The sequence below is a fragment of the Triticum dicoccoides genome, chromosome 3B (genome assembly GCF_002162155.2).
Source record: "Triticum dicoccoides isolate Atlit2015 ecotype Zavitan chromosome 3B, WEW_v2.0, whole genome shotgun sequence".
In the NCBI taxonomy this organism is placed as follows: domain Eukaryota; kingdom Viridiplantae; phylum Streptophyta; class Magnoliopsida; order Poales; family Poaceae; genus Triticum; species Triticum dicoccoides.
This window is the reverse complement of record NC_041385.1, coordinates 591,480,889-591,503,214: the sequence shown is the minus strand read 5'-3', so window position 1 is coordinate 591,503,214 and position 22,326 is coordinate 591,480,889. Positions and strand designations below refer to the sequence as shown.

General features: G+C 43.5%; 1 long non-coding RNA gene across 5 annotated transcripts; it reads right to left on the bottom strand.

Moving 5' to 3' along the window:
- Positions 1–16,377: 16,377 nt before the first annotated feature.
- On the bottom strand, positions 16,378–19,352 carry LOC119281618. 5 transcript variants are annotated; one of them, XR_005138482.1, is made up of 5 exons: positions 18,333–19,352; positions 17,491–17,556; positions 17,149–17,290; positions 16,767–16,817; positions 16,378–16,674 (listed from the first exon to the last, which is right to left on the bottom strand). It is a non-coding gene; the product is annotated as an uncharacterized LOC119281618 (long non-coding RNA). The 5 variants fall into 5 exon arrangements; XR_005138480.1 differs by having other exon boundaries at positions 16,767–17,290; XR_005138481.1 differs by having other exon boundaries at positions 16,378–16,817.
- Positions 19,353–22,326: the final 2,974 nt, after the last annotated feature.

Here is a 22,326-nt window from a genome sequence, read left to right as displayed (position 1 = left end):
CTCGGTCATGTCTGCATGGTTCCCGAACCCGTAAGGTCTACACACTTAAGGTTCGGTGACGCTAGAGTTGTTATGGGTGGTTACCGAAGGTAGTTCGGAGTCCCAGATGTGATCCCGGACGTCACAAGGAGTTCTGGAATGGTCCGACGGTGAAGATCTATATATTGGACGAAGGGTATTGGAGTCCAGAAGTGTTCCGGGGGTACCAGGCTATGACCAGCATGATCAAAAGGTGTTTCGGGAGCCTCGGCAAGTGTTGGAGGGCCTCATGGGCCAAAGGGGGAGGGGCAAACCAGCCCACTAAGGGGTGGTGCGCTCCCCACACCCTTTCCCACGTTATTTGGGGAGGTGGGGCGCCTCCACCTGGCTTGGGAGGCAATCCTCCACCTGCTTGGCTTGGGGGGCAAGTCTCCCTGGGATTTTCCCTAGGAAGATCCAATCTGCTTGGCCGCCGCCCCCTAGGGGAAACCCTAGGGCGCCTCCCCCTCTCCCCTTGCCCCTATATATAGTGGAGGGGTGGGAGGGCAGCCGCACCTCTTCCCTGGCGCAGCCCTCTCCCTCCTCCAACACCTCCTCCTCCTCCGTAGTGCTTGGCGAAGCCCTGCTGGAGAACCATGAGCTCCACCACCACCACGCCGTCGTGCTGTCGGAGCTCTCCCTCAACTTCTCCTCTCCTCTTGCTGGATCAAGAAGGAGGAGACGTCCCCGGGCTGTACGCGTGTTGAATGCGGAGGCGCCGTCCTTTCGGCGCTAGATCGGATCTTCCGCGGTTTGAATCGTTGCGAGTACGACTCCATCAACCGCGTTCTTGTAATGCTTCCGCTTAGTGATCTTCAAGGGTATGAAGATGCACTCCCTCTCTCTCTTGTTGCTAGAATCTCCATAGATTGATCTTGGTGATGCGTAGAAAATTTTGAATTTCTGCTACGTTCCCCAACAGTGGCATCATGAGCTAGGTCTATAGCGTAGATTCTATGCACGAGTAGAACACAAGTAGTTGTGGGCGATGGTTTGTACAATTTGCTTACCGTTACTAGTCCTATCTTGATTCGGCGGCATTGTGGGATGAAGCGGCCCGGACCGACCTTACACGTACGCTTACGTGAGACAGGTTCCACCGACTGACATGCACTTGTTGCATAAGGTGGCTAGCGGGTGCCAGTCTCTCCCACTTTAGTCGGATCGGATTCAATGAAAAGGGTCCTTATGAAGGGTAAATAGCTATTGGCATATCACCGTTGTGGCTTTGCGTAGGTAAGAAACGTTCTTGCTAGAAACCCGTAGCAGCCACGTAAAACATGCAACAACAATTAGAGGACGTCTAACTTGTTTTTGCAGGGTATGCTATGTGATGTGATATGGCCCAAAAGAATGTGATGAATGATATATGTGATGTATGAGATTGATCATGTTCTTGTAATAGGAATCACGACTTGCATGTCGATGAGTATGACAACCGACAGGAGCCATAGGAGTTGTCTTAATTTATTGTATGACCTGCGTGTCATTGAAAACGCCATGTAATTAATTTACTTTATTGCTAACCGTTAGCCATAGTAGTAGAAGTAATAGTTGGCGAGACAACTTCATGAAGACACGATGATGGAGATCATGATGATGGAGATCATGGTGTCATGCCGGTGACAAAGGTGATCATGTCGCGCCTCACAGACGGAGATCAAAGGCGCAAGATGATATTGGCCATATCATGTCACTTTATGATTTGCATGTGATGTTTGTCATGTTTACATCTTATTTTCTTAGAACGATGATAGCATAAATAAGATGATCCCTCATAAAATTTCGAGAAAGTGTTCCCCCTAACTGTGCACCGTTGCGAAGGTTCATTGTTTTGAAGCACCACGTGATGATCGGGTGTGATAGATTCTAACATTCGCATACAACTAGTGTAAGCAAGATTTACACATGCAAAACACTTAGGTTGACTTGACGAGCCTAGCATGTACAGACATGGCCTCGGAACACAAGAGACCGAAAGGTCGAACATGAGTCATATAGCAGATGCGATCAACATGAAGATTTTCACCGATGATGACTAGTCCGTCTCACGTGATGATCGGACATGGCCTAGTTGACTCGGATCATGTATCACCGATGATGACTAGAGGGATGTCGAGTTCATTAAATAATCAGATGAACTTAATTATCATGAACATAGTCAAAAGGTCTTTGCAAATTATGTCGCATCTTACGCTTTAGTTCTACTGTTTAAGATATGTTCCTAGAGAAAATTTAGTTGAAAGTTGACAGTAGCAATTATGCGGACTGAGTCCGTATACTGAGGATTGTCCTCGTTGCTGCACAGAAGGCTTATGTCCTTAATGCACTGCTCGGTGTGCTGAACCTCGAGCGTCGTTTGTGGATGTTGCGAACATCTGACATACACGTTTTGATGACTACGTGATAGTTCAATGCGTAATGTTAAACTATTTAGAATTGAGGCACCGAAGACATTTTTGAAACGTCGCGGAACATATGAGATGTTCCAAGAGCTGAAATTGGGATTTCAGGCTCGTGCCCACGTCAAGAGGTGTGAGACCTCCGACAAGTTTCTTAAGCCTGCAAACTAAGGGAGAAAAGCTCAATCGTTGGGCATGTGCTCAGATTGTCTGAGTACTACAATCACTTGAATCGAGTGGGAGTTATCTTCCAGATGAGATAGTGATGGTTCTCCAAAGTCACTGCCACCAAGCTACTAGAGCTTCATGATGAACTATAACAATCAGGGATAGACATGATGATCCTTGAGCAATTCGCGATGTTTGCCACTGCAAAAGTAGAAATCAAATAGGAGCATCAATTGTTGATGGTTAGTAAAACCACTAATTTCAAGAAGGGCAAGGGAAAAAAGGGATACTTCATGAAACGGCAAATCAGTTGCTGCTCTAGTGAAGAAACCCAAGGTTGAACCCAAACCCGTGACTAAGTGCTTCTGTAATGAGGGAACAGTCACTAAAGCAGAACTACCCTAGATACTTGGTAGGTGAGAAGGCTGGCAAGGTTGACAGAAGTATGTATTGGACATACATTATATTAATGTGTACTTTACTAGTACTCCTAGTAGCACCAGGGTATTAGATACCTGTTCGGTTGCTAAGTGTTAGTAACTCGAAATAATAGCTGCGGAATAAACGAAGACTAGCTAAAGGTGAGATGACGATATGTGTTGGAAGTGTTCCCAAGGTTGATGTGATCAAGCATCGCATACTCCCTCTACCATCTAGATTGGTGTTAAACCTAAATAATTGTTATTTGGTGTTTGCGTTGAGCAAAGACATGATTGGATTATGTTTATCACAATATAGTTATTCATTTAAGGAGAATAATGGTTACTCTGTTTATTTGAATAATACCTTCAACGTTCTTGCACCTAAAATGAATGGTTTATTGAATCTCGATCGTAGTGATACACATGTTCATACCAAAAGATATAAGATAGTAATGATAGTACCACATACTTGTGGCACTGCCATTTGAGTCATATTGATATAAAACGCATGAAGAAGCTCCATGTTGATGGATCTTTGGACTCACTCATTTTTTGAAAAGATTGAGACATGCAAACCATGTCTATTGCTATATATGCATGAGGAAACTCCATACAGATGGATCTTTCGGACTCAGTTGATTTTGAATCACTTGAGACATGCAAATCATACCACATGGGCAAGATGACTGAAAGGCCTTGTTTTCAGTGAGATGGAACAAGAAAGCAACTTGTTGAAAGTAATACATTTTGATGTGTGCAATCCAATGAGTGCTGAGGCACGCAGTGGATATCGTTATGTTCTTACTTCACAGATGATTTGAGTAGATGCTAAGTATATTTACTTGACGAATCACAAGTCTGAATTATTGAAAGGTTCAAGTAATTTCAGGGTGAAGTTGAAGATCGTCGTGACAAGAGGATAAAATGTCTATGATATGATCATAGAGATGAATATCTGAGTTACAAGTTTGGCACACAATTAAGACATTGTGGAAATTGTTTCACAACTAAGACCGCCTGGAACACCATAGTGTGATGGTGTGTCCGAACATCATAACTGCACCCTATTGGATATGGTGCATACCATGATGTCTCTTATCGAATTACCACTATTGTTTATGGGTTAGGCATTAGAGACAACCACATTCACTTTAAATAGGGCACCACACAATTCCGCTGAGACAACACCGTATGAACTATGGTTTAGAGAAACCTAAGTTGTCATTTCTTAAAAGTTTGGGGCTGCGATGCTTATGTGAAAAAGTTTCAGTCTGATAAGCTCGAACCCAAAGCGGATAAATGCATCTTCATAGGACACCCAAAACAGTTGGGTATACCTCCTATTTCAGATCCGGAAGCAAAAGGGATTGTTTCTAGAATCGGGTCCTTTCTCGAGGAAAAGTTTCTCTCGAAAGAATTGAGTGGGAGGATGGTGGAGACTTGATGAAGTTATTGAACCGTCACTTCAACTAGTGTGTAGAAGGGCACAGGAAGTTGTTCCTGTGGCACCTACACCAATTGAAGTGGAAGCTGATGATATTGATCATGAAGCTTCAGATCAAGTCACTACCAAAACTTGTAGGTTGACAAGGATACGTACTACTTCAGAGTGGTATGTAATCCTGTCTTGGAGTTCATGTTGCTAGAAAACAATGAACCTATGAGCTATGGAGAAGTGATGGTGGGCCCGGATTCCGACAAATGGTTCGAGGCCATAAAATCCGAGAGAGGATCCATGTATGAAAACAAAGTGTAGACTTTGGAAGAACTACTTGATGGTCGTAAGGGTGTTGGGTACATATGGATTTCAAAAGGAAGACATACAATGATGGTAATTGTCACCATTAAGAAAGCTCGACTTGTCGCTAAGATATTTTCCAGCAAGTTCAAGGAGTTGACTACGATGAGACTTTGTCACTCGTAGCGATGCTAAGAGTCTGTTGAAATTGTATTAGTAGTAACTGCATTATTTATGAAATCTTGCAGATAGGATGTCAAAACATTGTTTCCTCGACGATTTTCTTGAGGAAAGGTTGTATCTGATACAACCAGAAGGTTTTGTCAATTCCAAAAGATGCTAACAAGTATGCAAAGCTCCAGCAATCCTTGGCTGGAGTGAGCATCTCGGAGTTGGAATATACGCTTTGATGAGATGATCAAAGCTTTTGGGTTTATACAAAGTTTATGAGAAACTTGTATTTCCAAAGAAGTGAGTGGGAGCACTATATTATTTCTGATGAGTATATGTTGTTGATCAGAAATGATGTAGAATTTCTAGAAGGCATATATGGTTATTTGAAAAGTGTTTTTCAATGGAAAACCTGGATTAAGCTACTTGAACATTGAGCATCAAGATCTATAAGGATAGATCAAAATGCTTAATAGTACTTTCAAATGAATACATATTGTGACAAGATTTTGAAGGAGTTCAAAATAGATCAGCAAAGAAGGAGTTCTTGGCTGTGTTATATGGTGTGAGTATTGAGTAAGACTCAAGACCTGACCACGGCAGAAGAGAGAGAAAGGACGAAGGTCGTCCCCTATGCTTTAGACATAGGCTCTACAGTATGCTATGCTGTGTACCGCACCTGAAGTGTGCCTTGCCATGAGTCAGTCAAGGGGTACAAGAGTGATCCAGGAATGGATCACATGACAGCGGTCAAACTTATCCTTAGTAACTAGTGGACTAAGGAATTTTCTCGATTATGGAGGTGGTAAAAGAGTTCGTCGTAAAGGGTTACGTCGATGCAATCTTTGACACTAATCCGGATGACTCCGAGTAGTAAACCGGATTCATATAGTAGAGAAGATATTTGGAATAGCTCCAAGTAGCGCGTGGTAGCTGCATCTACAAGATGACATAGAGATTTGTAAAGCACACACGGTTCTGAAAGGTTCAGTCCCATTGACTAATAACCTCTCTCACAAGCAAGATATGATCAAACACCATGGGCGTTGGATTCATTACAATCACATAGTGATATGAACTAGATTATTGACTCTAGTGCAAGTGGGAGACTGTTGGAAATATGCCCTAGAGGCAATAATAAAATGGTCATTATTGTATTTCCTTGTTCATGATAATTGTCTATTGTTCATGCTATAATTTTCTTAACTGGAAACCGTAATAGATGTGTGAATACATAGACCACAACATTTCCCTAGTGAGCCTCTAGTTGACTAGCTCGTTGATCAATAGATGGTTATGGTTTCCTGACCATGGACATTGGATGTCATTGATAATGGGATCACATCATTAGGAGAATGATGTGATGGACAAGATCCAATCCTAAGCACGACACAAGATCGTGTAGTTCATTTGCTAAAAGCTTTTCTAATGTCAAGTATCATTTCCTTAGACCATGAGATTGTGCAACTCCCGGATACCGTAGGAATGCTTTGGGTGTGCCAAACGTCACAATGTAACTGGGTGGCTATAAAGGTGCACTACGGGTATATCCGAAAGTGTCTGTTGGGTTGGCACGAATCGAGACTGGGATTTTTCACTCCGTGTGACAGAGAGGTATCTCTGGGCCCACTCGGTAATGCATCGTCATAATGAGCTCAATGTGACTAAGTAGTTAGTCACGGGATCATGCATTACGGAACGAGTAAAGTGACTTGCCGGTAATGATATTGAACGAGGAATTGGGATACCGATGATCGAATCTCGGGCAAGTAACGTACCGATTGACAAAGGGAATTGTATACGGGATTGATTGAATCCTCGACATCGTGGTTCATCCGATGAGATCATCGTGGAACATGTGGGAGCCAACATGGGTATCCTGATCCCGCTGTTGGTTATTGGCCGGAGAACGTCTCGGTCATGTCTGCATGGTTCCCGAACCCGTAGGGTCTACACACTTAACGTTCGGTGACGCTAGAGTTGTTATGGGTGGTTATCGAAGGTAGTTTGGAGTCCCAGATGTGATCCCGGACGTGACAAGGAGTTACGGAATGGTCCAGCGGTGAAGATGGATATATTGGATGAAGGGTTGGAGTCCGGAAGTGTTCCGGGGGTACCAGGCTATGTCCAGCATGATCGAAAGGTGTTTCGGGAGCCCCGACAAGTGTTGCAGGGCCAAAAGGGAAGGGGCAAACCAGCCCACTAAGGGGTGGTGCGCCCCCCACACCCTTTCCCATGTTATTTGGGGAGGTGGGGCGCCTCCACCTGGCTTGGGAGGAAATCCCCCACCTGCTTGGCTTGGGGGGCAAGTCTCCCTGGGATTTTCCCTAGGGAGATCCAATCTGCTTGGCCGCCGCCCCCTAGGGGAAACCCTAGGGCGCCTCCCCCTCTCCCCTTGCCCCTATATATAGTGGAGGGGTGGGAGGACAGCCACACCTCTTCCCTGGCGCAGCCCTCTCCCTCCTCCAACACCTCCTCCTCCTCCGTAGTGCTTGGCGAAGCCCTGCTGGAGAACCACGAGCTCCACCACCACCACGCCGTCGTGCTGTCGGAGCTCTCCCTCAACTTCTCCTCTTCCCTTGCTGGATCAAGAAGGAGGAGATGTCCCCGGGCTGTATGTGTGTTGAACGCGGATGCGCCGTACTTTCGGCGCTAGAGTGGATCTTCCGCGATTTGAAAATCGCTGCGAGTACGACTCCATCAACCGCGTTCTTGTAACGCTTTCGCTTAGCAATCTTCAAGGGTATGAAGATGCACTCCCTCTCTCTCTTGTTGCTAGAATCTCCATAGATTGATTTTGGTGATGCATAGAAAATTTTGAATTTCTGCTACGTTCCCCAACAAACACCGCCTCTAGTGCAATGATAGACTACAACATAGAGGTTGGATCAACAACTACTTCTGTCAGCTTTGCCTTCGAAACGTGGAAAGCTCCGACCATCTATTCTGGCAATGCCGTTTTGTGACTGCAACCTGGATGACAATCTTCACCTGGCAGTACTGCCAGGCCATGCACCAAGAAACTTGGATCGGCAAGCACAGCTCTCTGGACAGAATACAAGCTATGGTCGAGGCCACGCCGCCAAAATTCAGGAAGGGAGTAAAGGCTCTCGCGATGCTTGCCCTTTGGGAGATCTGGCAGGAAAGGAACAATAGCATTTTTAGGGCAAAAGTGGCCAACGTGGAAGATGTGCTTCTTGCGATCAGAAGAGGCTTAAACCTCTGGCAACAAGGTGGCGCCAAGATCATCCAGAGCCCCTTCAGGGATCCGCCAGGAGAGTAGGCTAGCTATTGGTGCCGTAAGCACCGTGTTTTCCTTTTGGCTTCTTCTTCCTTCTTTCCTTGATCTCCGGATCCCCGCCTTGTCATTTTGTCATCTGCTCCCTGCTCAATATCAATGAAACACCAGCCTAGGCTGGTCCTTCAAAAAAAATATCTTTGGAGACAACTATTTTTGAACAAATTTGAACTAAACTTATGACACTTAATTTGATACCGGGGAGTATATCTTAGATGTTTTTGGTAGGTGCGTGGTTACTGAACTGCCAGTCAAGTTGCAGATAAGCAAACACAGATTAAACATATGACCTTTGGAACGAGAATTAGCTAGGGTTTTGACGACTTAAGACATGCCTATTGTTGAGTATCATGATTATTAGTAAAGCTAGGATAGCGTAGGATATTATTCTACCTTGCTTCGTACTCCAAGATGATCATGTACTTTTATATATATATGCCCACGAGGCTCAAGAAATACAACAAACTATTCCACCAAATCACTCTCTCCCGTCTAACATGGTATCAGTTTTCGGGTTCTAAACCCTAGCCGCCACCGCTTCCACACCCGCGCGCCGCCCCCGGGGCGGTCGACCTCCATGACCGCGGCTGGGGGCCGTGCCACCCATACCTAGGGTTCGTCCGCCGGCCGTGTTGACCGGCTGCCCTAGAGAGTCTTTTTCCCAAGCCCTTGCTCCCGGTTTTTTCGCTCTCTCGCCGGTCATTTTGATCGGCGGTTTTTTTTGCTTTTCTGATCTATGGCTGATCGGTTTGCGTTGCCAGCCGCCGCCGTCGACCCCCGTGCGCCTGTACTCTGACACCGGTGCGACCGTCGGCCTATTCACCGCCTCGGCGGCCTCGCGCGTCAGGCGTCCCCTCGCAGCCGTCGTCCGCGCGTCGGCCCGCTCGTCGATCTACGCCGGCCGTCACCGCCATGTCGCTGAGTTCAGCGCGCCCCTCCGCCGATCGAGCAATAGGCTGCCGCTGCGTCACCCCATCGGGCCGCAGCGCCGCCGCCCCGTGGTTCTCCCCGTGGCTACACTGATCCGTGTCGTTGCTGCGTCGCCCCTTCGGGTCGTCGTGTCGCGGCACATGATCCCCGCTGCCGCCCTAAGGCCGTTCCCGTGGTTGCACCACCTCGTGCATTGTCGCTGCGTCGCCCCTTCAGGCCGTAGTGCCGCGGTCCGCGGTCAACTGCCGCACCGAGGCCGTCCGCTCCATGTCGTCCCCGAGGCTGCACCGACCCTCGCGCTGCTCCTGCGTCGCCCGATCGGGCCGTAGTGAGCGTGGCACACGATTCCTTCAACCGCCCTGAGGTCTTTCCCGCCGTCGCCCCGACCTGCCCGCCACCGTCACCTCGCCCCTTCAGGCCGTAATGCTGCGGCCCGCGGTCCACTCCGCCATCCCCGCGCGTCAACTTCTACGTTGTCACGCCCAATATGCGGCCCTATCCTAAAGGAACTCGAAGGTCCCACCAAGGATAGAAGCGCATATTGGAGATGCTTTTGCAAGGTGGATATCATTACTATAAGTGCATCGAGTGCCCCTTAGTGATTTTGGTGTATTAAAGACTTATAGGTTAAGGAACTAATATGTTTGTTAGTGTACACAGGCTCTATAAGTCAATGAGGAGTTTGATATTTACAGTGAAAGTCGACCCCTAAAAATGAATGTCTTCGGCTGAAGACTTTGGTTCTCCTGAAGACTTTGAAAGTGAAGAAATCGGTGTGACCATGAAGACTTAATATTCATACGAGGAATCTGAAGCATGAAGACTTATGTTTTTATAGTTTCATTTTCTTTTTCTTGAGTCATAGGACACACCGTACTGTTAAAGGGGGTCGAGGTAATACTAAGGAACCAGATTTCCAAGTGATGCTCATCTCAAAATCCTACGCCTACCCAATCCTTCGAGTGAATCCATTGGAAATCTCATATCAGTTTAGTCAATTTCTTCAGTGATAGAGACGAAGATCTTCTGGTCTCTAAGGAATTTGTTCTGACTGAGGAGTTAGGAATTCGCCAGTGCAAATTGCCTACACAGTGAGGAACATGATAGCCCTGAGGAATTCGAACCACAAATCCGACCGTTGTTGTGCCGCGCGCCAGCTGTCCCAAAATATCCTACCACCTAACGGTCATATCAGCCAAGGGCATTTATGTCTTATCATGTCGGGCTGCTCCCTAGGCTATAAATAGCCGCCCCCTACAACTACTAGCTGGTTGGCTGCTCCGAGAGAAACTAACACTTGTCATTTGAGAGCATCCCATCCTCCAAGGACTTTGAGCGAAAATCATCAAGTGAGGAAAACCCAAATCCCAAACCCAAACCTACAAACTCAAAGTGATTGAGCATCACTGAAGAGATTGTTCCTGTGTGGAACCAACACTTGTTACCTTTGAGGACTGTGTATCCTCCAGACGGTTAGGCGTCATGGTCTGAGCATCCAAGAGGAATTGTGGATTGCCGGGTGACCAAGTCTGTGAAGGTTTGGAGGTCACCTGTGAAGACTTACCGCTACTGTTGGGCGAGGTCTGTGTGATCTTAGCTCAAGGAGAATACAGCGAGGACTGTGTGTCCGGGAGTGTGTGTCCTCGAGTTTAAATACTCAGCCACTCCAACTAGACGTACAACTGTCACAGCAGTTGGAACTGGTCTACCAAATCACTGTCTTCACCAAGCCAACTGGTTCTATTTCCTCAACCCTTTCATTTCGTCAGTTATGTGTTGATGTACCTGATCATTATTGTTCGAAGACTTTGACTGAAGACTTTCGCTAATTCCTCAATCCTATTTCTTCAGTCCGTTTGTCTTCATCCTGCTTATCCTGTGTTTACGCTTTCTGTACTCTGTGTTTGTCTTTCATTTCATCATGATGACTATGTTGTTGCTCTGTTATGCATATACCTGAGTACTTATTCCGCTGCAAGTAGTTCTTCGCTTAGGAATTTCCTCACCTTGAAATTCCTCAGTGAAGAATTCATAAAAACGCCTATTCACCCCTCTAGTCGACGAAATGCACTTTAAATTGGTATCAGAGCAAGGTACTCCCTTGTTCTGTGTGATTTTGGTTTAACCACCTGGAGTTTTAGTTATGTCAACTGAAGGAATGAGGAGTGTGTCCTTCCCCATCCTTGACGGTCATGAGTATCCCAAGTGGAAGGCCATGATGAAGAAGCGACTCATGGCGATGAACAAAAAACTGTGGACCGTCACTGAGATTGGTCTTACCGATCTATGCAAGATGGCGGAGGCTAATGACATTCGCAAGTACACTCTACTCAACCTAACAGCAAATGATGTCATCTGCTCCTGTTTGTCCCAAAATCAGTTCAGGAACGTCATGCATCTCAACCATGCGAAGCTAATCTAGGACCGACTCTCTGAGGTCTACGAAGGCCATCGTACTCGTCATGAACCTTGGTTTGAGGATTTTATGGAATCACTCAAGGAGATGACTTTTGCACCTGAATCATCATCCTCTTCACCATGCCTTATGGCAAATGGTGCCAAGGTAACAGAATGCTACCTTTCCGAATCTAGTGATGATGAATCAGGTGATGAATTTGGCCCCAGCTATGTCAAACTTGCTTCCCTTGCCACTAAACAACAAAGATCTCTTGAAAAAGTTCAAAACACGCTAGATGAAAAAGATGATATGTTGGGTGAGGAATTGGATCGAACTAAGGCCTTGACTGATAGTCTTCAAAAACTTCAGTCAAAGTTTGAAAACCTTCAATATCATCATAACACTCTCTTAACTGATCACGAGAAGCTTTCTTATGAATTTCTTCAGAGAAAGGAAGATCTTGAGAAGTTAAAAGCGAGTTATGAAGATCTTCAGAAGGAAAACGATTCATTGCTTGCTCAACAGATCAGTTCCGCTCAGGAATAATTTATTCCACCATGTCTGAAATGCATTGAGCGTGAATCTGCTAATTCATCACCTGAATGTTCAAATGTTTCTCTTGCTGCAAATTCTTCAACTGTCTTTGTGATTACAAATTCCTCATCTAAGGATACCACATGTGTCACTGACGATAATGCAGGGCTGAAGGAATTGTATGTGACAGGCATTTACAAAAGCCTCAAAGGGCATCAGACTCTATGTGATGTGCTCAAAAAGCAGATCTTGAACAGAAACCCTAGGAAAGAGGGTATTGCCTTTGAGAGGAAACTCAATGCTGATGGGACCTGCTGGAAACCTAAGCAGTACCGCAAAACCTCATGGGTTGCTGCGAAAGGACCTCCTGTAGATCCATGCACTTTATCTGGCTTTACATTTGATTCTTCATATTCCTCTGATGAGTCATTTGACTCTAACTATAAACTATTTAAGAATCAGAACGGTGAAGTATTTGCTCGATATGTTGGAACTAACTGCAGGAATGGTCCCCCAATGAAGAAAATCTGGGTTCCTAAAAGATGCCTTAAAAATCATCAGGTGAATGTCATCATGACACCACTAATGAAGAATAGGAACCCCAGATCAAATTCTTCATATGGATCAAAATCTTCATATGGATCCAAGTCCTCATATGGACCAAATTCCTCACGTGGATCAAATTCCTCACGCGGATCAAAATCCTCATATGAACATCATCGTGCTAACACTTCTGTTTCGTAGGGAAACTCTAAGGGCTATGAATATGTGCATTATTCTTCAAACCATTATGCTCATAAGTCCTCAAAGAATTTCTCTGCTTATTCATATGCTTATCCTAACCACTCTTCTGTGAAACGAAGTGCACTGGCTTCTACGCCTTTGTTTTCTTATGGAGCTCGCGGAATGATGAACTCTTTGCCACCCCTCCAAATGTGGGTGGTGAAGAAAAAGAACTAATCTCTTATGCAGGGTCAGGTCTCCAGACGAACTTACTCGTCTGAAGAATTTGCTGGAGACCTGAATGCGCTTGAAAGGACGCAAGCTAATCATGAAGAAATGAATCATTCATTTCTCACGTCCTCATATTGCTATATCTGTTACTGTTGATGAAATTGATATCATATTCTTCACTGATGAAGTATATGGGTTCGTAAGGTGCACTAATTCATCTACAGGATGAACAACCCAAAGCTACTAAGTGGGTCCTCGACAGTGGATGTACAAATCACATGACTGGTGATAGGAGCTTGTTGATGGACACTGATTTGTCACCATCTCATCTGAAGCATATCACCTACGCCGACAAAGGCAAAAGCAAGGTATTGGGTCTAGGTAAGGTTGCAATCTCGAAGGATAAACACATGTACAAGGTCATGCTTGTTGAGTCCTTAGGATTCAATCTTATGTCTGTCTCAATGCTTTGTGATCTTGATATGGTTGTTGTCTTTGGAAAATTTCGTTGCCTTGTGCTAATGGAATCTGACAACTCCAAAGTCTTCGAAGGCTTTAGGAAAGGAGACTTGTATATTATTGATTTCTCTGCGGGACCATAGCCTGCCACATGTCTACTTGCAAAAGCTTCAGAATGCTGGTTATGGCATCGACGACTTGGTCATGCTGGGATGTGGAACTTGCATACACTCGCAAAGAAGAAGCATGTCATTGGCATCGAGGGTGTCAAATTCCTCAAAGATCATCTTTGTGGGACTTGTGAGGCTGGAAAGATCACCAGAGCCAAGCATCCCTCGAAGACTATCATGACCACTTCTCATCCCTTTGAATTACTTCATATGGATCTATTTGGCCCTACTCATTATGCCACGTTCACTAGTTCTGGATCATTATATGGCTTTGTCATAGTTGATGACTATTCTCGTTACACATGGGTGCATATCATCACTTACAAAAATAAAGTGCAGGAAGTCTTCAGACGATTTTCCTCAAGGGCTTCCACTAACTTCGGTGTGAAGATCAAGTATATCAGGAGTGATAATGGAACCGAGTTCAAGAAAACTAGCCTCGATGAATATCTTGATATGCTTGGTATTACTCACGAATTGTTTGCTCCTTATACACCTCAGCAGAATGGCATCATGGAGTGCAAGAACATAACTCCTGTTGAGATGGCCCGCACTATGCTTGATGAGTACAAGACACCTGAGCGCTTCTGGCCTAAAGCAATTGATACTGCGTGCCACATCATCAACAGTGTATATCTTCACAAATTCTTCAAAAAGACCTCATATGAACTCCTCACTGACAAGAAACCCAATGTAAGTTATTTCAAAGTCTTCGGTGCTAAATGTTGGATTAGAGATCCTCACCATCACTCTAAATTTGCACCGAAAGCACATGAGGGTTTTATGCTTGGTTACGGAAAGGACTCGCACACCTACAGAGTCTTCAACATGAATCATCACAAGGTTGTTGAAACTGTAGATGTGTGGTTCGATGAAACTAATGGCTCGCAAAGAGAGCACCTACCTCCTGTGCTAGATGAAATGTCACATGAAGAATCCATCAAATTCAAAGCTACTAAAGATGTCATCCCTACCGAAGAATCTGCTGAAGAAGTCATTCCTGATCGTGAAGAAAATCATGCTGGTGCTGCTGAAGAAACTAGTCCTGAAGAAACTGCTGGGCCCAAGCAAAGTCGTCAACCCGCACATCCTCGCATTGCAAATGAACTGCAAGTTGAGAAGATCATAGATGACATTTGTGCACCAGGTCCCCTCACGCGCTCAAAAGCTTCACATTTATCTAACTTTTGTGGGCATTTTGCATTTGTCTCTATCACAGAGCCCACTAAAGTAGATGAAGCATTCATGGAATCTAAGTGGATTCAAGCCATGCAAGATGAATTGCATCAATTCGAGCTCAGTAATGTGTGGGAGCTTGTCAGGCGACCAGACCCACACAAGCACAACATCATCGGTACCAAATGGATCTACCACAACAAACAAGACAAAAATGGCCTCGTGGTGAGGAATAAGGCTCGTCTTGTATCTCAAGGCTACACACATGTTCAAGGAATTGATTTCAATGAAACTTTTGCACCTGTTGCTAGACTTGAGGCTATTCGCATATTGCTTACTTATGCTAACCATCATAATATTATCTTACAACAAATGGATGTGAAAAGTGCATTCCTCAATGGTAAACTTGAGGAAGAAGTATATGTTGCTCAACCACCAGGTTTTGAGGATCCAAAATTTCCAGATCACATCTACAGACTCAAGCAAGCACCTCGGGCGTGGTATCACACACTGAAGGAATTCCTCATGAAGAAAGGCTTCAAACCCGGTTCACTTGACCCAACTCTTTTCACCAAAACATATGATGATGAATTATTCGTGTGCCAAATATATGTTGATGATATTATCTTCGGCTGTACTAACCAATGTTACAGTGATGAATTTGCCTATATGATGAGTGAAGAATATCAAATGTCTATGATGATAATTGAAACTCTTCTTAGGTCTTCGGATTCGTCAACAATACAATGGCATATTCATATCTCAGGAGAAATACCTCAAGGATGTGTTGAGGAAATTCGGCATGCAAGATTGCAAAGGCGTCAAAATTCCTATACCCACAAATGGCCATCTATGCACCGATGAAAATGGTAAAGACTTCGATCAAAAGGTATACCGCTCCATAATTGGCTCTTTATTGTACCTATGTGCATCTAGGTTGGATATTATTCTTAGTGTTTGCATGTGTGCTCGATTTCAAGCTACACCAAAGGAATCACACCATAAGGCTGTGAAGCATATTCGTCGATATCTAGCTCACACACCAACACTTGGATTATGGTATCCCAAGGGCTCTTCCTTTGATCTCATTGGATATTTAGACTCTGACTATGCTGGCGATCGGGTGGACCGCAAGTCAACGTCAGGCACATGTCATTTCCTCGGACGATCCTTGGTATGTTAGTCCTCGAAGAAACAGAATTGCATATCACTCTCCACTGTAGAAGCTGAGTACATTGCTGCTGGATCTTGCTGTGCTCAATTACTATGGATGAAGCAAACACTCAAGGACTATGGCATCAATGTGAAGAATGTGCCACTCTACTGCGACAATGAGAGTGCTATCAAGATTGCACACAACCTAGTTCAACAAAGAATTTGCAATGCTTCAGGTGTTTTACATATAAAATGTGAATAATGTTTTATACATTGCCAACAATTAAATTAATGGTCCACATAATGGTGATAAGTATGTATATCAAGTCAGAAGAAAAAATATAAGAGGAAGAAATCATATATTGAAAAAAGAACTTTGGGATTACAATTGTTGATATTACATGAGGAATAACTTCCAAATATGATGCATAATCTAAATATTCTCGACAACGAAACTTAAATTGAAACATCCATCGTTATCCCTACAACTTAACAAAAACTTAACCAAGTACCATCATCCAACAGGAACATCATCCCTACAACTTAACTAAAACTAAAAACAGCCATCATAACTAAAACTAAAAACAGCCATCATCGTCATCATCGTGAACCGGGACATCATCATCACCATTGTAGTATACTTGCCACGCACCCATAGAAGCTTCCATATATCTTTTGAATCTACAAAGAAAATAACAAAATGAACTGTTAATACACAATGCATTGACATGATGCAAATAGTGATGGGTTTCCCAACAAATAAGAAATATTACTTGTTACAATGGGTCATTACTTCCGAAACATTGGTTGTCCGGCTAGATTACCTGAAAGTATTCCCTTACAACTCAATATACTACTTCAGGCCAACAAACAAACATAAACAGACTCGAAGAAAAATAAACAGATGTGACTGTGGCCTAAAAGCAAGCCACTAATAACATAGTACCTACTTAGTTGACGGGTTAAAAGCACAATAGACACTGCTCATGTGGAACAGTGCAAGCAACATAATGGGAAATTCAACAATTTATGAACCATGACAGCAAGAGTTCATGTGGATAATTCAGCAATTTACGAATCAAAGTGGTGAGAGCTCAGTGGTCAGTTTAGCAATGTACGAATCAAAAAGGCAAGAGCATCTAAGAAGAACATTACTTGCATTTCCATCTTCACAAACAGTTAAGATATGGAGATTGTGGATAGTTACCAGAACCATGACTACGAACACTGTCGTATCTTGGACAAATCTACTCGCAGCTCCAGCCATCTATGATGTTCGCCTCCATCTCGATAGTGCCTGAACGGATGAGTGCGGCACCTCACATTAAATTACACACAACAATAGGTACACCATTGGCGAGATAGGAGTACATAAATAGTTGAATAAGAGCAGAAAAGGAGGCTAAAAATGGTTAGCTAATGTAAGCAATAAAGGAATAAATGAATAATCACCACAACAGAAATAGTCTTAGTTGAAGGTAAAACACAGTGACGTACTATGAATGTAGAGACTAGCACATTGAAAACCACAAAGTGGCATTGAGTATTTCTTCCTTTGGAAACCTGCGCACAAACAAACAATGAGCCTCTACTTAACGGATGAAAAACATGATGATTAACAGTGAGCCGCTGCCTGTGTATATGTGCGTGTTCTTGCTGCAAGCTTTAGTATCTGAATGTTTGCGCATGAACATGCGTAAAGCTCAGGTGTAGGTTCCATCTAAGTGGGGTATTGGGATTCAGTTTTATTTTCCCTATGATGTACAGCGGTAGTAGATTAGTACCTTTTCCAGATTAGTAGATAAGTACTCGCACCGTAAAGAAATATAAGAGCATTTAGATCACTACTCAAGGAGGGAGTACTTGGTATAGATGAGTCCTCTGCAATGGCTTGACCCAAGTGCATATATAATAACTGCATGCTATGAGGGGACAATCACATAACCAAATGACAAAGAAAATGTGTACTATCTTATGGTGAGTTTTTTAGACGAAGAGGCTAGCAAGACCGAGGAATTTAACTAGGGAGTTGCATAATAGCTTTTGAAACCGAAGGAAGAGAAGGATGTCAGTGTATGGAAATACAATTGGAAAGTAACAGTGTATCACATACTACAAAAAACAGTGTATCACATTTGACGTGTTCATGAAATTGAATGTTTGTTAACCCATAGCAACACACGGGTATTTAGCTAGAAATCCAAATTATGTAGAATAGTAAGAGCATACAACAATTAGTATATTAACAGGTGTGGAAAGAAGTATTTAGCAGTGTTCTGAATCATATCAACAGCATCAAAGCAACATCATACAAGAAACCATGCGCATTATTAATTCACCTACTCACTAAAACAAAGGTGTACGTGCTTCCACCAACAGGTCCACATCCTCTAGTATTTGAGCTGGACGTGAAAGCCACCATTAGCAAGCTACTACCTCCACCTAAATAACCTGATCATCAGACTCCAAAAAGTGTGAAATTGCAACAAAAAACTTTGATTAGTAACTCATCCAAACTGCCATTCAGAGACCTATATGGATCCGGCCTTAAATATTATAACTCTGGCAGTAGACTATTTAATATGTGATCCACATATATGAACTAGTGTTTCTCTGCATCAAAAAAATTAAAACGGTTACCAACTCATCTATGAAGCACTGATGAGTTAGCAGCGTATAAGATTTAAAAAGAATATGATGCTCCAATGATATCTAATAATTACTGTACTAATTTAATAGAATAGCAATCAGTGCATGAATGTAAATCAACGGAGATGGGAAGTCAGTCTGCATGCCTATCAGTGTTCGTCAATGAATTGCACAATGGCCAAACTTTTTTGACAGGGATTAGCTGCAATAGAATCGGGGGTGCATACCTAGACGTCTAGAGGAGAAGAGAAGAACAGAGGTTAGAGAAAGGGGAAGAGAGAGAGGACGAAGCCAGGGAAGGGGATTCACTCACCGGTGAGAAGAGGACGACATGGCCACCGGCGCCGGGGCCGACGCCCGAAGCCCTAGCCATCAGGGGAAGGTCGCGGGTGGGCTTTGGTGGCCGCGAGCGCTGGATCTCGCCGCCTGAGAGCGCTCCGCTGTGTGAGGGGATGTCGGGCTGTGCTTCGCAATGGCGGGACTCGCCGAAGGTCGCCTGAATCAGCCGCCGGAGGTGGCGCGACGAGGAGCTGCGTCAAGAGAGAGATGGGATGTGTGAGGGATGGGTTGGTAGGGGATATGGCAGATCCGGTAGCCACCAGAGCTGTGATGTGGGAGGAGGGGAGGGGAGGGCCGGCGGCGAGGTAGGAGGAGGAGGGTGACGCGGTGGTTGGTGGCGGCGATTTGGGAGAGACGAGGGGCGATAAGGGGCATCGTGGGCTCTGTTTCTCTCACGTCCCTCTCTCCTTTCCTGTTTTTTATATTCATTTTTATTTTTTACATACTCCCTCCGTCCGAAAATACTTGTCATCAAAATGGATAAAAAGATATGTATCTAGAACTAAAATATGTCTAGATACATCCCCTTTTATCCATTTTGATGACAAGTATTTCCGGACGGAGGGAGTATATCCCACGATAAGGTCAAGAGCTGCAAATCTGCAACGCATATGTGCAACATTTAATATGTGTATCTATTGTAAATTTTACAACGTATAGCCAAAATGTTGCAGATTGTGTGTTGCTTTATAAGGGGCATCCTTGTAGTGGCAAAAAATCATAAAAAACCCATAGAGCCATCAAAACAAGCACACAACGCAAAGAAAACATAATTTGTGAAAACAGAACAGTCTGTAGCAACCTGACTATTTCAAATACATATGTAACTCCAAAAGTTTTGAAAAATTAGGAAGACCTGGGTAATTTGTATATTAATCTCTGCAAAAAGAATTGGCATTTCATCATGATCTAGTGATTTTTAACAATTGTTTTCGTGAGCGCAAAAGTTTCTGTTTTCAGCAAGATCAAAGAACTATCACCCAAGAAGATCCTAAAGGATTTACTTGGCATAAAAACTAATTAAAATAAAAAAACAATCATAACAGTAGCATAATTTTGCAAACACTCAAGAATAGAAAGCTAAAACCGAAAAAAAAATTTATTCATTGGGTTGCCTCCCAACAAGCGCTATAGTTTTACACCTTAACTAGGCATAATGCAAGGATATAAGTTTTGCCATCTTTGTCCTTTTGAAAGAAAATAGAAAATTTCCTATCAATGGCATTTATCTTCTATTTTGTGAAAGCACATGACCATTGATAGCAGAAGAAAGATTAAGCACGTTGTGAAAATTCATATCTAAACTAGCCTTCATCTCTTTGATTATTTCATTTTGATAAAAGTATAGAAGGGTAGTTGGCTCAACATTTTCTTCCTTGGGGGCCCAAATATGGTTTTCCTCTTTTCATAAGTATCAACGACATCCCCTTCAATAAAACCGTTTTCAAATATGGAATCCAAAACTTGCTTAAAGGAAGAAGGTAAACTAGCATAGAAACTTTTCAGGTATATCTCTATCTGATATAGGGGCACATAGCTAGCTCGAATTTTCAACAGCCTATCCCAAGCATCTTTCAAAGATTCATCAAGTAAATAACGAAAAATTCCGGGATCGTCTTCATCAAAATTGTTAAGATTTTCCTTAACAACCTTGGTAAGTCCTTCCATAGCATCATTATTTATGAGCTTGGAGAGGACGGAGGGGCTATCCAATGCATTAAAACTTGGGAGAAAACCCTGGCCTTTTTAGGATCAGCCATGGGAACGGAGAAAAGAACTTAAGTAGACGAGAAAAACGGCGAGCAAAAAAGAGGGGCGAATAAAACGGCAAATTTTTGTGAAGTGGGGGAGAGGAAAACTAGAGGCAAATGGCAAATAATGTAAATTGTGAGGAGATGAGATTTGGGATTAGGAACCTGGTATATGTTGAAGATCCCCCTCGGCAACAGCGCGAGAAATGGCTAGTTGACGGGATACTATCTTAACTTGATCCTCTCCGGCAACGGTGCATGAAATTTCTTTTGATGTCTGCTAGGACAACATCGGTATTTCCCCAAAGAGGAAGGGATGATGCAGCACAACAACGGTAGGTATTTCCCTTAGTGAAGAAACCAAGGTTATCGAACCAGTAGGAGAACCAAGCAACACAATGTAAACAGCCCCTTACACAAATAACAACCACTGGCAACCCGATGTGTTAAAGGGGTTGTCAATCCCTTTTGGGTAACGGCGCCAGAGATGGTGCGCGGACGGGAAATAAATTGTAGTAGATTGAAAGAGCAAACGAAAAATATAATAAATAATAATAAAATGCAGCAAGGTATTTTTGTATTTTTAGTTGAATAGATCTGAAAATAAAAGCAAAGGAAAAGTAGATCGCAAAGACAAATAATATGAGAAAGAGACTCGGGGGCCGTTGGTTTCACTAGTGGCTTCTCTCGAGAAAAATAGCAAACGTTGGGTGAACAAATTACTGTTCGGCAATTGATAGAACTTCAAATAATCATGACGATATCCAGGCAATGATCATTATATAGGCATCACGTCCAAGATTAGTAGACCGACTCCTTCCTGCATCTACTACTATTACTCCACACATGGACCGCTATACATCATGCATCTAGTGTATTAAGTTCATGGAGAAACGGAGTAATGCAATAAGAACAATGACATGATGTAGACAGTATCTATCTATGTGGAGATAGACCCCATCGTTTTATCCTTAGTAGAAACAATACATACGTGTCGGTTCCTGTCACGCACAGTATGCAACCCTATCCTAAACGAACTCGAAGGTCCCACCAAGGATAGAAGCACATATTGGAGACGCTTTTTGAAGGTGGATATCGTTACATCGTATCATTACATAATAGTTGGGGGCGAATCACAAACGGAAACTCAAACGACATCCGGTTACATGTGACATCATACAAATGCCACAAGATTACATTAAACATCATACATTAGACCAACATCCATTACAGATGAGTTACAAATGGAAACTCAAACGACATCCACCCCGCTAGCCCAGGCTACTGACCAGGAACCAAACCCAAGATCGACGAAGAAGAAGAAGAACTCCAAAACAAGTAAATATCACTGTCACGTCATGATCATCGCATTACCTGTACCTGCAGCTGTTGGTGTAGTAATCTGTGAGCCACGAGGACTCAGCAATCCCATTACCATGGGTATCAAGACTAGCAAAGCTTAATGTGTAGGAAAGGGAAAGTGATGAGGTTGCAGCAATGACTAAGCAATGTATGGTGGCTAACTCACGAGTACAAGAATAAGATGAGAAACTACGCAACGGTCGCAAACTAATAATGATCAATAAGTGATCCT